The sequence below is a fragment of the Saimiri boliviensis genome, chromosome 7, assembly GCF_048565385.1.
Source record: "Saimiri boliviensis isolate mSaiBol1 chromosome 7, mSaiBol1.pri, whole genome shotgun sequence".
Classification (NCBI taxonomy): domain Eukaryota; kingdom Metazoa; phylum Chordata; class Mammalia; order Primates; family Cebidae; genus Saimiri; species Saimiri boliviensis.
Window position 1 is genome coordinate 40,511,247 of NC_133455.1, and position 13,558 is coordinate 40,524,804.

The 13,558-nt window shown below is 37.6% G+C and overlaps 1 long non-coding RNA gene across 1 annotated transcript; it reads left to right on the forward strand.

Annotated features, from left to right (window-relative positions):
• The first annotated feature begins 488 nt into the window (after positions 1-488).
• On the forward strand, positions 489-13,558 carry LOC141585092 (uncharacterized). The gene is made up of 3 exons (XR_012518382.1): positions 489-581; positions 8,254-8,377; positions 13,098-13,558. It is a non-coding gene; the product is annotated as an uncharacterized LOC141585092 (long non-coding RNA).

The window sequence follows — 13,558 nt, forward strand, 5'->3', positions numbered from 1 at the left end:
CATGGACTATGACTTATTATTCAAAATGTTCATAATAAACAGAGTTGTTTAACGCTTTTAAAACTAAGATGTGAATGCCACCACCATTTTGCCTTCTTTGAGCATCACACCATTGAGCTAATGGAATCATGAGCCTTCTTGTCCCAGAGTTTGATTACATCAAGAGTTTTTAGGTGTTTTTCTTTAAAGATTAGAACCTTTTATGCAAACAACATCTTAGAAATCATGCTAATTACTAGTTGCCAACTCAATGTTTACTGTCCCCTTCTTTCTTATTAATAAATCCCCAGTTTTTATTTGGAACAGTAGTATGCTCAGCATGTAACAATAAAAACTAGATTTCCCACGTTTCTTTTACATATATGGTTATATTACAAAGAGCTGGCCAAAAGAAGATACAATATGAGATGTCCAAGAACGTTCTTCTAAGCGGTCTAAATCAAATGGCATGTACCTTTCTGCTCTTTCTCCTTCCAGACTATGCGAATTGTCAACATGATGGCCGTACGTCTGGCAGCCTTCTTAAAAACATGAAGATAGGCTGCACTCTAAAGATATATGAACAGAAAGCCAGAAGGAATGTGAGTATCTAATAATTTAGTGGAATTATCCCACCAGAGCTTGCATTACCTATTTCTGGACTTGATTATGTAGGAAAAATATTGTCCCAATTATATATGTTTTTGAAGACTTCTGCATTAACAAAAAAAACTAATTTTTAGTATTGATAAACTGATAAGTGTTAATCTGTTGAATGTGAAACTAACAACTAGGAAACTTTTCTGGTTGAAGTAAAGGTCAGTGGAGGCCAGATTTCCATCTACCATAATATTTTAATTATAAGACATTTACAAAGCAACCTTGGATTAATATGGTATTTCTAGAGGTACTAATAATTAAATGCAGGATCATCTGTAAACTATTTAATCTTATTAGTCATGACCATTTGCATTGACTGTAAAATGTTATATGTGGTGAGATTATTAGAAGAAACCATAATTTCTTTCTGTTATTTCAGAACAAGTGGTAGTAAGTCAGGAGTGGTCTAATCCACATCTTAATCAGTGTAGAATAATATGTCCTTTTCTCAGTTACAGTGGAAAAGAGGGGTGCAAAAACTAAAAAGATTTTTTTTTCGAGGATCTACTTATTGCTTGGCATGCTATCTGTATTATAACATTTAACCATCACTTCAAATCTGTAACGGAGAGAGACCCTATATGTCACCCCGCTCCAGCAAGCCTCCAAACCTGTAATAGAGAGAGATCCTTTGTGCTGCCCAACTCAAGCAGGCACTGTTCACATGGGATACAGTAGGAGTGCCCTCTGGAATGGTGCAGTGTAACACCCCTTAAATTAGAGCACATAACCTCTTTTGATCGTCCTGTGTTTCTTTCTTTAAAGAAGCAGCCAGCCTCCATTGCATAGCAATTCTGTATCATTCATAGGGTTTGGTGGGCCTGACTGTTCACCTTGCCCCAAGCCTCAGTGTGGTGACTTTGAAAGTCCTCTTACCCATCTCACGGGGTATGCAACAGGAGTGTGGCTTACTCCTTCGGTGCCCATCTGCTTAAATACCTAGGGGGGTGCATGTGGACGGGCAGGTCCTGGGGAGCGTTTTTAGGCTCCGTCCCCACAGTAGCGTCTTGGGTTGAATGTTTACAGTCCCTGAAGCCCCAGTGGGTGTATGTTGCAGCATCTGCAGGAGTCTGCAGGCGGCTTGTGTTCATCAGCTCATTTAGATCTGCTGCCTTATCAGAAGGACAGAGGGTTTTCGGTATCCCAGGTTCTTGCCCTAGCGTACCAGAAAAATCGGATCACACGTGGGCTTGGAGGATGAGTGCACAATTTTATTGGGTGATGAAGGTAGCTCCTAGTGAGATGAATGGGGGATGGAGTGGGAAAGTGGTCTTCCCCCGGAGTCAGGCCACCCAGGCACCAGACTCTCCTCCAACTGCCCTCAGCCATGTTCCCCTCAGCATATGCATCATTCCATCATCACTGGTCTGCTGGTGTCTGCTGATGTGTTGTTCTGCCCCTTTCAACATCCAGTCACTTGCGTGCGTGTCCGCTAGGGTCTCAGGTTTTTATGGGCACAGGATGAGGGACATGGCAGGCCAAAAGGCAACTTTTTGGGTGTGAAAACAGAAATGTCAATCCTCATTTAGGTCTATGGGAACAGGCCCAAGGGTGGAGCTCTCGCCAGGGACCCCACCCTTCTTTATCCAGCACTTCTCTGCCCCCTCCCATATCAATTTGATCCAGGCTTGGCTTATCTGACCACTCATATCCTAGCCACAGTTGATACAAGGATATTCCTGACTAAAGACAGATCAATGAGAGAACACCCCTGGAATGACTGCTAGAGTTAAGGGAAAGTGCTTTTGTTCCTCTTGGATACTGGGTTGTAAAGGCATGTGAGGCTTTAGCTGCTAGTGGCCGTCTCACTATTACATATCAAGGGTTTGCCTGAAAATGGAGCTATAACATTATTTGAGCACATGGATCCAGCCATGCTGAAGACACTTTCAGTTACATGAGTCCCTTAATATTTTTGTTCTTAAAAAGCTAGTTTGATTCTATTTCTATCATTTGCTATCAAGGAGTTTCAGCTAACACAGGTAGCTATTACCATCTCCATGAGGCTTTGAGAAATTAAGTCACTTGGCTAAGTTGGGTCAGTAATTGATGGAAACAGGATTCTAAGGTAGGGCAGTCTAGTCCCCACATCCATCTTCTTTTCATTACGCTATGCTGCCTCCCAAAGCCAATGAAAATCAATTGATGAAAATCATGTTGATTTATCATTAGATTTTCTAAAATATAATATCATTCCTACAAACACAGTTTCCCTGTCCCAAATTTCACGCTAATTCTAACTGGTAAATGTATGAAGCAAAATCGTTACTCTTTGTGAGAGAAACATTTCCCTATTTATAAAACTTTAAAGAATATTTCAATGGGGCTTGTCAACAAATTCTTTTTGAATACCTACTATGTAATGGGTTGGGATTAATTGTTAAAGAAATTTTTAAAAGAAACAAATGAAAATAGCAGTCTGTACAGAGCATAGCATATTTTTAAGTCAGTCTATTTCAGGATGGGAGGTAGTCATGCCATAACAGCAACACCCATAACAGCAACATCAATAAAATGCTGTGACAGAAAGGGGTGGTGTGCCATAGCACACCAGAAATAGGGATAGTATTACTAGGCAATAGAAATCTTACAGGATTAAACGTGAGGTAATGTGAGCAGGAAGTTCTAGGGCAGTGCTATTGAATAAAACTTTCTCCAATAATGAAAATATTCTGCCGGGCGCAGTGGCTCATGCCTGTAATCCCAGCACACTGGGAGGCTGCCACAGGTGGATTGCTTGAGCCCAGGAGTTTGAGAACAGCCTGGCCAACATGGTGAAATCTCATCTCTACTAAAAATATAAAAATCAACTAGGCATGCTGGCACATACCTGTGGTCCCAGCTACTCGGGAGGCTAAGACTGGAGAATCATTTGAACCTGGGAGGCAGAGGTTACAGTGAGCCAAGATTGTGCCACTGCACTCCTGCCTCGGTGATAGAGGGAGCTCTGTTTCAAAAAAGAGAAAAAGAAAAGGTTCTCTATCTTCTCTGTCTAAAAGAGGATCTTACCTTTCCAGTAGCTATATCTGGCTAGTATCTACCACGCTAGTGTGGTAGTGTGGTAGCGATGGGGCACCTGAAGTGTAGCTAATTCAACTGAGGAACTAGATGACTAATATCTACCATATTGGCCAGTGCAGTTCTAGACAAACAGGCAAACAACACAAGAAAATATACAAGATGGGAAGAATGGAAAGCACAGGGTTGGTGTGAAAGATAAAATAAGTTGTCTACTTCAGCTGGACTTGAGCTTATAAGGCAGTCAAATGAGAAATAATATTTGGTGAAATTGAGTGGATCCAGATCATGAAAGACTTTGACCATTGTTTTGGGGCAATCGGGAGCTGATGATGTCTCCTGAGCTAAGAAGTGTTATGTTCAGTCCTATGCTACAGGAAGCTTAAACTGGCAGGCATAGGTATGAAGAACCAGAAAGGTTACAGAAGTAGAAATGCTCCACATGAGACCACAGTGAGAGTACAGACAAGTTAATGAAAACCTGAACTAAGACAGTAACAAAAGAAATGTAGGAAAAGGACAAACAAGAATCTTGAAAGTAGAAACAAGAAAATTAAAAGCTGCTTGGAAGAGTTGGAAAGCAAAGAAGAGAAATGCACTTTGGAGAACAAAAGATGAAAGAGAAATTAGAAGAGAAATAGATTTGGTAGTATAGCCATCTGATTTAGAAAGATATTCTGATTTTGTTTTAGGTCTTTTGGGCTTAAGTGCAAATGTTAGAAATATAATTATAGAATTAAAGAGAAATGTTAGAAAATGTGGTCGAAATTTGGGGACCATCTGCATATCGATTAGGGATCAACAAAACTGTAGCCCTCAGGTCAAATCCAGCCAACTGCCTGTTTTCTAAATAAAGTTTTATTGAAACACAGCTTCTCTAATTTGCTTATATATTATCTATAGCTGATTTCCAATATAAAATGAAGAGCTGAGTAATTTCTACAGACTGTTAGGCCCACAAAGCTGAAATTATTTAATATCTAGTACAGAAGATATTTGCTGCCCCTGATATATACACTAGAAATCACCATAACACATGAGATCCTAATAATTTTAACATAAGAAATTCTTGTATTCATTGGAATTTAATAGAATATTCTGCTTACTGTTACCATTACACTGACACATCTATAACATACTAATTGTATTTAGAATAAAATACAGAGTTTCTCTATGATAGCTATTGAATCACCAAGAAAAGATTATTCTCCATATAAAAATACTACTAAATAGCATGTGTTTTTGTCTAGATATTTGGAAAGTGGTTCTCCTTTTATGATTTATATTTGATTTTCTATTAAGTATAGTATTTTATTAACTATAGCACTTCATTCTCTGTGTATGCCAAGTGATATATTTTAAGCCACATGAAATTCTTACTTTGTTAATGTTTCACCAATTCATGGAAACAAGTGTAAATTGGATCTGAAGCATAAGTTTCAGGTTCACACTTGTGTGGTCAAAGAAGTATGGGCAGTTTCTTATAAAAGTATGGTTATATCTTACAGGGAGAATATATTTAAGTATTAGTATTATCTTGGTCCATTGGGGCTGCTATTATAAAATACCTATACTTGGTGGCTTATAAACCACAGAAATTTATTTTTCCCAGTTTTTTGAGGCTGAGAAGCCCAGAGTCAAGAAACCAGCAAATACAGTGTCTGGTGAGGTCCTGCTTTCTGGTTCACAGACCACCATAGTCTTCTTGTAACTTCACATGGTAGGAGGGACAAGGGAGCTCTCTGTGAGCTCTTTTATAAGGTCACTGATCCCACCATGAGGTCTCCATTCTCATGACCTAATCACCTCCCAAGTGTCCAACCTTCAAATACCATCACATTGGGGGTTAGGATTCAACATATGAATTTGAGGGACACAAACATTCAGTCTACAGCAAGCATAATTTACACAATGAAAAAAGGAAGGAAGGGAGGGAGAGGGGTAAAAAAAGGAGAAATACAGGAAGAAACCAAGAAAAGATGGATAAAATAAGCATGAACTTTGAGGTCAAAGATTTAGATTTCAAATGTTTTCTTACCACTAAAATATGTGTGAACTTGGATATGTTATTTAACCCTTCCAATGTCAATGTTTTTACTTCTAAACTGTAAATATCAACTACTCTGTAAGTTTGTTCTGAGCATAGGTTTGACAAATAAAACACTATGTCCAGTTAAATTTGAATTTCATAAAAACAGAAGTATTTTTAGTATAATTACTGAAGGCCCCATGTAGATTTGTCATTTATCAGAAATTCAAGTTCAATTATAGTATAAGTAGTATAGGCCTCATGTATATTTGTCATTTATCTGAAATTCAAGTTTAACTGAGCATAGTAGGCTTGAAAATAGCCCCAGATATGTCTATCCTAATCCCCAGAATCTGTAAATGTTACTTTATATGACCAAAGGGACTTGTAGAAATGATTCAGCTAAGTATCTTGCAGTGGAGATATTATTCGGAATTGTCTGGTGGGCCCAGTATAATCACAAGTGTCCTTATGAGATGGAAGTTGCTGGAGGAGTCATAGAAGATGATGTGCAGATAGAAGCAAAGACTAGAATAATACTCTGCAGATGGGGCAAGGGGCCAGACGCCAAAGAATACAGGTGGTCCCTAGAAGCTGGAAATGACATGGAGTTAAATTCTCCTCTCAGCACCTCCAAAAGAAACCAGCATTGCAAATACCTCACGTTGAGCCCAGTAAGACTGATTTTGGACTTCCGACCTCCAGAACTATAAGAGAATAAATGTGTGTGGTGTTTAAGCCACTAAATTTGTGGAAATTTGTTATGGCAGCAATAGAAAACAATTATAATGAGATCCCCTATATTCTCATTAGCTAAATCTGGCCACCTTGCTAAGGATTAAATGCAGCAGTCTAGCACAAACTCACCCTTAAACACGGCAGAGTGAACATGTGCATTTATCTTTACTCTCTCCCAAACCCCCACCAAAGTTAAATTGAAAGAATAAGTAATCTATAAAGCCATAAAGAAGGAGAGAAAATGAGAAAAAAAGCAAATTATAGCTGTCAATCTAATTTTAGAAACTGGAAAGATGATAACTGATTTAAACAGCGAGCATGATATTGGTTAAAATAGGGAAAGAGCTGAAACTTTAGATAGTAGAGGATAAACCCAACAAGAAGTAGCTAATTCATACTGTAAAACTTGGAGAGGCTCAGACATGAGAAGCATTAGGTACTACAGCAGGAAATACTGGAGGCTTGTTGAAAATCTGCTTAAGAAGCAGTTAGATACCAAACCCTTTCCTTTACCCCTAAATATCAAGTGGCTATTCCTTACATATTCTGAAAGAGATACAATGCTTATTTTCTGAATACCTTGTAAGGGACTCAGGAGTCAGAGAGATCAGACACAGAGGAGGGTAAACATGATGGCCTTCCAAAAAATGGTGCAAAAATGAAGCATTATGTAAACGTTGAGACACTGAAGAGTAAAAACGAACCTCCTTCTCTGATAATATTTCAGAATGCAAGACATCAAGATTATACTGCCTCGGTGGGAAATTAGAACATCCTATCCAAGAAAAAGTATCTACAGATACTGAAAATTTGGTTTCCCAGAGCAAAATACTGGATCCCTGCCAGATTAGCCTACTGTAAAGTTGACCAGTTAAAAGCCTCTTTTACACAGAATATGTGCATCACAGACTATTTAGTCCCTCACAGACTCAGAGAGACAACAGATACCTCCAGAAGTTTGAGAAAAAAACATAAGGAACCAAACCAAACAGAGAAAAAGGAAATTGCAGAATACAGAAATAGTGCAGAAAGCAGAAAAAATCTTTACAACATCATAATTAATGTCCTCGGAGAGAGAAAGAATGCTTTATAAAAATGCAATCATCAGAACAGAAATGAACATAGGAAATGTAAAATATGCTAACTGAACTAAAACATTCAATTAAACATTTGGAGAATAAAATCGTGAAGATCTCCCAGAAAGTAAAACAGTACAAGAATATGAAAACATTAGGAAAGAAAAGAAAAGAAAATCTAAGGATCCATCCAAGAGATGTATTCATGAGTTACGACAAGAAGGAATCCTAGAGAGACCATAGAAAACAGAGGGAAGGAAATTATCAAATAAATAATTTTTAAAATGACAATCGTGAGCCCTTACATAATAGAACAAACAAAAACAAGAAATACACCAAGCATATTATTATGGCCATCCAGATCACGAGGGCCAAAGATAAGATTCTAAAGACTTCTAGAGAGAAAAAACAGGTCACATGTAAATAGGTTGACCATCCATCATGGTTTGCCTGGGATGATCCCAATATATACTTGTCCTGGAATCATATTTGCCTTTTTATTTGTCTATTATTTATCAGTTCTTAACAAATTAATAATTGAGGAATTATTAATACAATAATCCATGATGGTTTTATAGGCCTCTATTTTATAGTTGCAGCTTCTGCTAAGAGTTTCATCTGAAGCACATGAGATGCATTTGTAATAAGCAGTATACTCACTTTAATACATGATTAAACCTTAAAGACAATCAGCAATTACCTATCTTTCTCTTCCTTACCTTTTATTATTTTATTACTTCTTAAATTTTTTAGAGAGAAGGTCTTACTCTGTTGCCCCAGCTGGAGTGCAGTGTTGTGATCATATCTCACTGTAACCTCAAACTCCTGGGCTAAAACCATCCTCCTGCCTCAGCCTCCTGAGCAGCTAAGACTACAGGTATGCATCACCTTGCCTGCTTTATTTTATTCATTCATTCATTCATTCATTCATTCAGTAGAGATGGGGGCTCACTATGTTGCCAGGCTGGTCTTGAACTTCTGGCCTCAAGTGATTCTTCTGCCTTCACCCTTTTTGATGCAATATAACTATTGTTTTCCTTCAGAGGACAGCATTTCTTGCTGACAAGAAAAGAAAATGCACTCTGACACCCACATTGTTTAGTCAGAGGTAATATTCAATGCCAGGACTCTGCTAGCCACTGTGTAGCTAGCACCTAGTTGTTCTGTTTCTGCAAGATGCTTGAAGTTCCCTGAAGGTACGGCAGTGGGAATGTGGGAAATCTAGGTTAAGGGTAGGCCAAATGTGTGTGGGCAATAGAGTGTGCACTTATGTGAAGAGAACATAAAGAGTGGTCTTAATACATTTGGTCAGTGGTTTTGTCATTTAGTTTATTTCAGCAATCTAAAGCTGTCTTATTGTTAGATAACTTTTTTTTATTTTGCAATAAACTCTTTTAGCCCTAGTCAACTAAACTAAGCAAAAATTTATGTTTAATTAAAAATGATGTACTTAATTTTCATTTTTCAGAAAACTTGCATAAGATGTCAACATTTCCCATCTATTTTAGCATTGTCACCATAATTTTGTGTATAAACCATTTTGAAACAGTGGCTTCATAAAGAGGCATTTATATTTATCCTCAAGAGTCTGCGGATAGAGGTTTGGCTGACTTAGAAAGGAATCAGCTACCTGATTTTTTTTTTTTTTTTGAGACTGGGTCTTACTTTGTCACCCAGGCTGGAATGCAGTGGTACAGTCTTGGCTCACAGAAGCCTTGACTTCCTGGGCTCAGGTGATCCTCCTACCTCAGCCTCCCAAGTAGCTAGGACTACAGGTGTGTGCCAACATGCCCAGCTAATTTTTGTATTTTTTGTAGACACAGGGTTTCACCATGTTGCCCAGGCTGGTCTCAAACTCCTGGGTTCAAGCGATCTACCCACCTTGGCCTCCCAAAGTGTTGGCATTAAAGGTATTAGCCACCATGCCTGGCTTGTCACGATGTTTTCAATGAAGATTACAGAAAAACATAAACAAGATCATATAACATGCAGATTGGACTCCTGTCAGGTTTGCCAACATTCTGTTGGCTAAAGTATGTCATATGAATAATCCAACATCAATCGGGGGAAAAAGTAAATGTGGACTCAACACTAATCCACCTTTTTTTCTTATCATAGAAGCCATAGTAATGCCATTAATCACATGACAGCCAGATGACACAAACCTAATAAATACCAGCATCTATTTCAAAAGTTATTAATTAAACCAAACTGTACCTGAAGATGATAATTTAACACGTGCTACTAAAGAAAGTGCATTTATCTGTCAGTCCACAATGCATGAGTTTTCATTTAGATCAAATGACTATTAAGTTAATTTTGCTCATTTATAATTTCAAGTGATTTTTATACATGTTAAAGATGAAACGACGGCTTTTTAAGTATTGGCTTCATTAGCAAAATATAAACTTCCTAGAGTTCAATTATGCCAATTTTATATCAATGTCATTGAATGTTAAACAAAAATTAGTAAATTCCAATAATAGAAAGATTTTTTCATATAATCAAAATAAAGCATTTGGAATTGCATTTTATAATATTAAAGGCAAAATGCCAAATATTAGGAATATTATTGTAGAATCAATTAAAACGTTCCACACTGAAGAGACAATGTTTGCTTCTGGGGTAATAATGTGATATGAAATTTGTTGAAGCAAATGATGAAACTCATAGAGCAGAAATTCACTTGGAATTATAGTGTGTATTAGTCCATTTTTATGCTGCTGATAAAGACATACCCAAGACTGGGAAGAAAAAGAGGTTTCATTGGACTTACAGTTCCACATGGCTGGGCAGGCCTCAGAATCATGATGAGAGGGAAAAGGCATTTCTTAACATGGCGGTGGCAAGAGAAAAATGAGGAAGATGCAAAAGCAGAAACCCCTGTTATAACCATCAGATCTCATGAGACTGATTCACTGCCATGAGAACAGTATGGGGGAAACCGCCCCCATGATTCAAATTATCTCCTATGGGGGGTCCCTCCCACAACACGTGGGAATTATGGGAGTACAATTCAAAATGAGATTTGGATGGGGACACAGAGCCAAACTATATCATTCCATCCCTGGCCCCTCTAAATCTCATGTCCTCATATTTCAAAACCAATCATGCCTTCCCAACAGTCTCCCAAAATCTTAGCTCATTTCAGCATTAATCCAATAGGCCACAGTCCAAAGTCTCATCTGAAACAAGGCGAGTCCCTTCCACCTATGAGGCTGTAAAATCAAAAGCAAGCTGGTTACTTCCTAGAAACAGTGGGTGCACAGGTATTAGGTAAATACATCTGTTCCAAATGGGAGAAGTTGGCCACAATAAAGGGGTTACAGGGCCCATGCAAGTCCAAAATCCAGTGGGGACATCATAGTTTAAAGCTCCAAAATTGTCTCCTTTGACTACAGGTCTCACATCCAGGTGACACTGATACAAGAGTTAGGTTCCCATAGTCTTGGACAGCTCTGCCCCTGTGGCTTTTCCGGGTATAGCCTCCCTCCTGGCTGCTTTCACAGGCTGGTGTTGAGTGTCTGTGGCTTTTCCAGGTGAATGATGAGAGCTGTCGGTGGATCTTTCATACTGGGGTCTGGAGGACAGTGGGCCTCTTCTCACAGCTTCACTAGGCACTGCCCAATAGGGACTCTGTGTGCAGGCTCTGACCCCACATTTCCCTTCTGCAACTACCCCAGCAGAGGTTCTCCATGAGGGCATCACCCCTGCAGCACACTTCTGCCTGGCATCCAGGCATTTCCATGCATGTTCTGAAATCTGGGTGGAAGTTCTCAAACCCTAATTTTTGACTTACAATTCAAGATGAGATTTGAGTGGAGACACAGAGCCAAAGCATGTCATAGTGCATACATAATCCATAGTTGCTTTTAAATAAGCAGCAGGAAAATCAAAGCTATAGTTGTTGAAACTTACAAGTAGTTCTATATATATATGTATATATACACACACACACATATATATACACATACACACATATATATAGTTGAAGTGAACCATATTTGTTTATATGAAGCTGATGTTAAAAACGTAAACAAAAAATTATATTCTGGAAGTATATATTTCTCTCTTTGTTGCTTATCTTAGATTTTATAAATATTTAAGCCTTTGAATAACTATTTTTTAATAATAATATCAAATGAGAAGTCTAAATTTAATAATACCAAAATGAGAACTCTAAATTTTCAGAAATAGTTAGAAAAACGTCAGTCAAAATATTCAAAAGAAATGGAGCACCAAACTGGCTCTTAAAGTTTTTAGTGATTACGGTTCTTAAAAACAAATTTTTCATATAGAAAGATATAATTTGTTCTTACAAAAGCAAGGAAGGAATGGAATAAATTAAACAATGGTAGCTTGCATGGTGAACAAAATTTAATTTTGAAATTCTATAGTTGCGTTCTTAAGTATCTCAACTTGTGAGAAAAATCTTTTCAAGGACTACCACTTTAAAATGGTAATTTATATTACCTGTGAGAATGAAATAAAACTAAAAAGCCTATGATTTTGCAGCATCAAAATTTGACACAACATTAAAATAATTGCAGATAGAAAAAAATGTATTCAGTATATTTTGTCTCCTAAAATGTATTTGAAAAAGGAGGCATTCTGAATGAAGGATATCCTATAGTACCTTTAAAATAATTAGACTAAAATATTTATACAATTCAGTAACTCCCTTAAGAATATCCTTCACTGAGCAAAATTGACTCTGCAATTACAAAATACCTCAGCACATGTGAGAGTATTTTCTCAGTAAAAATATTATGGCTATAATGGTCAACTAAGAAAAAGTCAATAAAGGTTGTCAGAAATGTCAAATTCATTAACTATTTAAAATAAAGTTTTAAAGAAGATTGTAAGCAGGTTTGTGGAAAAACATAATAAGACCACAGGTGGATCACAGATGATTTCTTGGGCAGTGAAATTATTCTGTATGATGCCGTAATGATAGAGATGTGTGTCATTATAAATTTACCTAAACCCATAGAATGCACAACACTAAAAGTGAGGATCTCTTGAGGCCAGGAGTTCAAGACTAGCCTGGACAACATAGTGAGATCTCATCTCTACAAAAAGTTTAGAAATTAGCTGGGCATGGTAGTGCACATTTGTATTCCTAGCAACCTGGGAGGCTGAGTTGGGAGGATTACATGAGCACAAGAATTGAAGGCTGCAGTGAACTGAGATTGTGCTGTTGCATACACTCCAGTCTGGGCAACAGAGTGAGACCCTGTCTCAAATTTAACAACAACAACAAAAAGTCTTCAGAAAATTTCTGGTGTCATGGTACTTAATCTACATGTAGCTTTCAATGATTAAATTACATACATAGTGCCAAGAATAATTGTTGGCCTTATACTATTTTTAGTATTCAGGAGATCAATATGAAGAAGGATTTTTTTTAATTTATAGATTCTAAAAAATTTAGACAGAATTCTAAAAATATTGTTTGAACAGAAGTACATTATAGCCAACCAATATATAATAATAGCGTATTAGCTCTGGAGTGCTGGCATGGCGCTAATGCCCATTACCATCACCAAAGCCAGCTCATCAGTAACGACCTCACATCCCTGTTTGGTCTGATCTAGACAAATCCTCAAAATGTGTGGACTGCTGGGACCTTGAACCGAGGCTGCACCTTGGGAGAGGAACAAAGGGAGGTACCAAGAGCCAGAGTCAATACATGTGTCGCCTGATGCTTAGGTGGGTCTTTTGCATTGCTTGTTTGCTGCCTTGATAGTAATTTCGAGTATGTACAACTTTAGCCAAGAAAAAAAATCATTCTCTGCAGTTTCTAGGCCTGGATCAGCCTTTGTGGCCTGTCCTACTTCTACTGATTTAACTAGAAATTTTTATATAATCACATTAAGCCTATGGGGACAGGACTTGATGTAAAAGAAAGATACCTTCGTTTTACCTGGAGGAAGTCATTATTCAGTGGTCAATAAGTTTTCAAAATAATCAAGAAATAGCTATATATATAGTACAAATATGGAAATAAATAGAAGAAACTGCTGAAATGTTTGAAAGTAAAAAATGGACTTGGGAA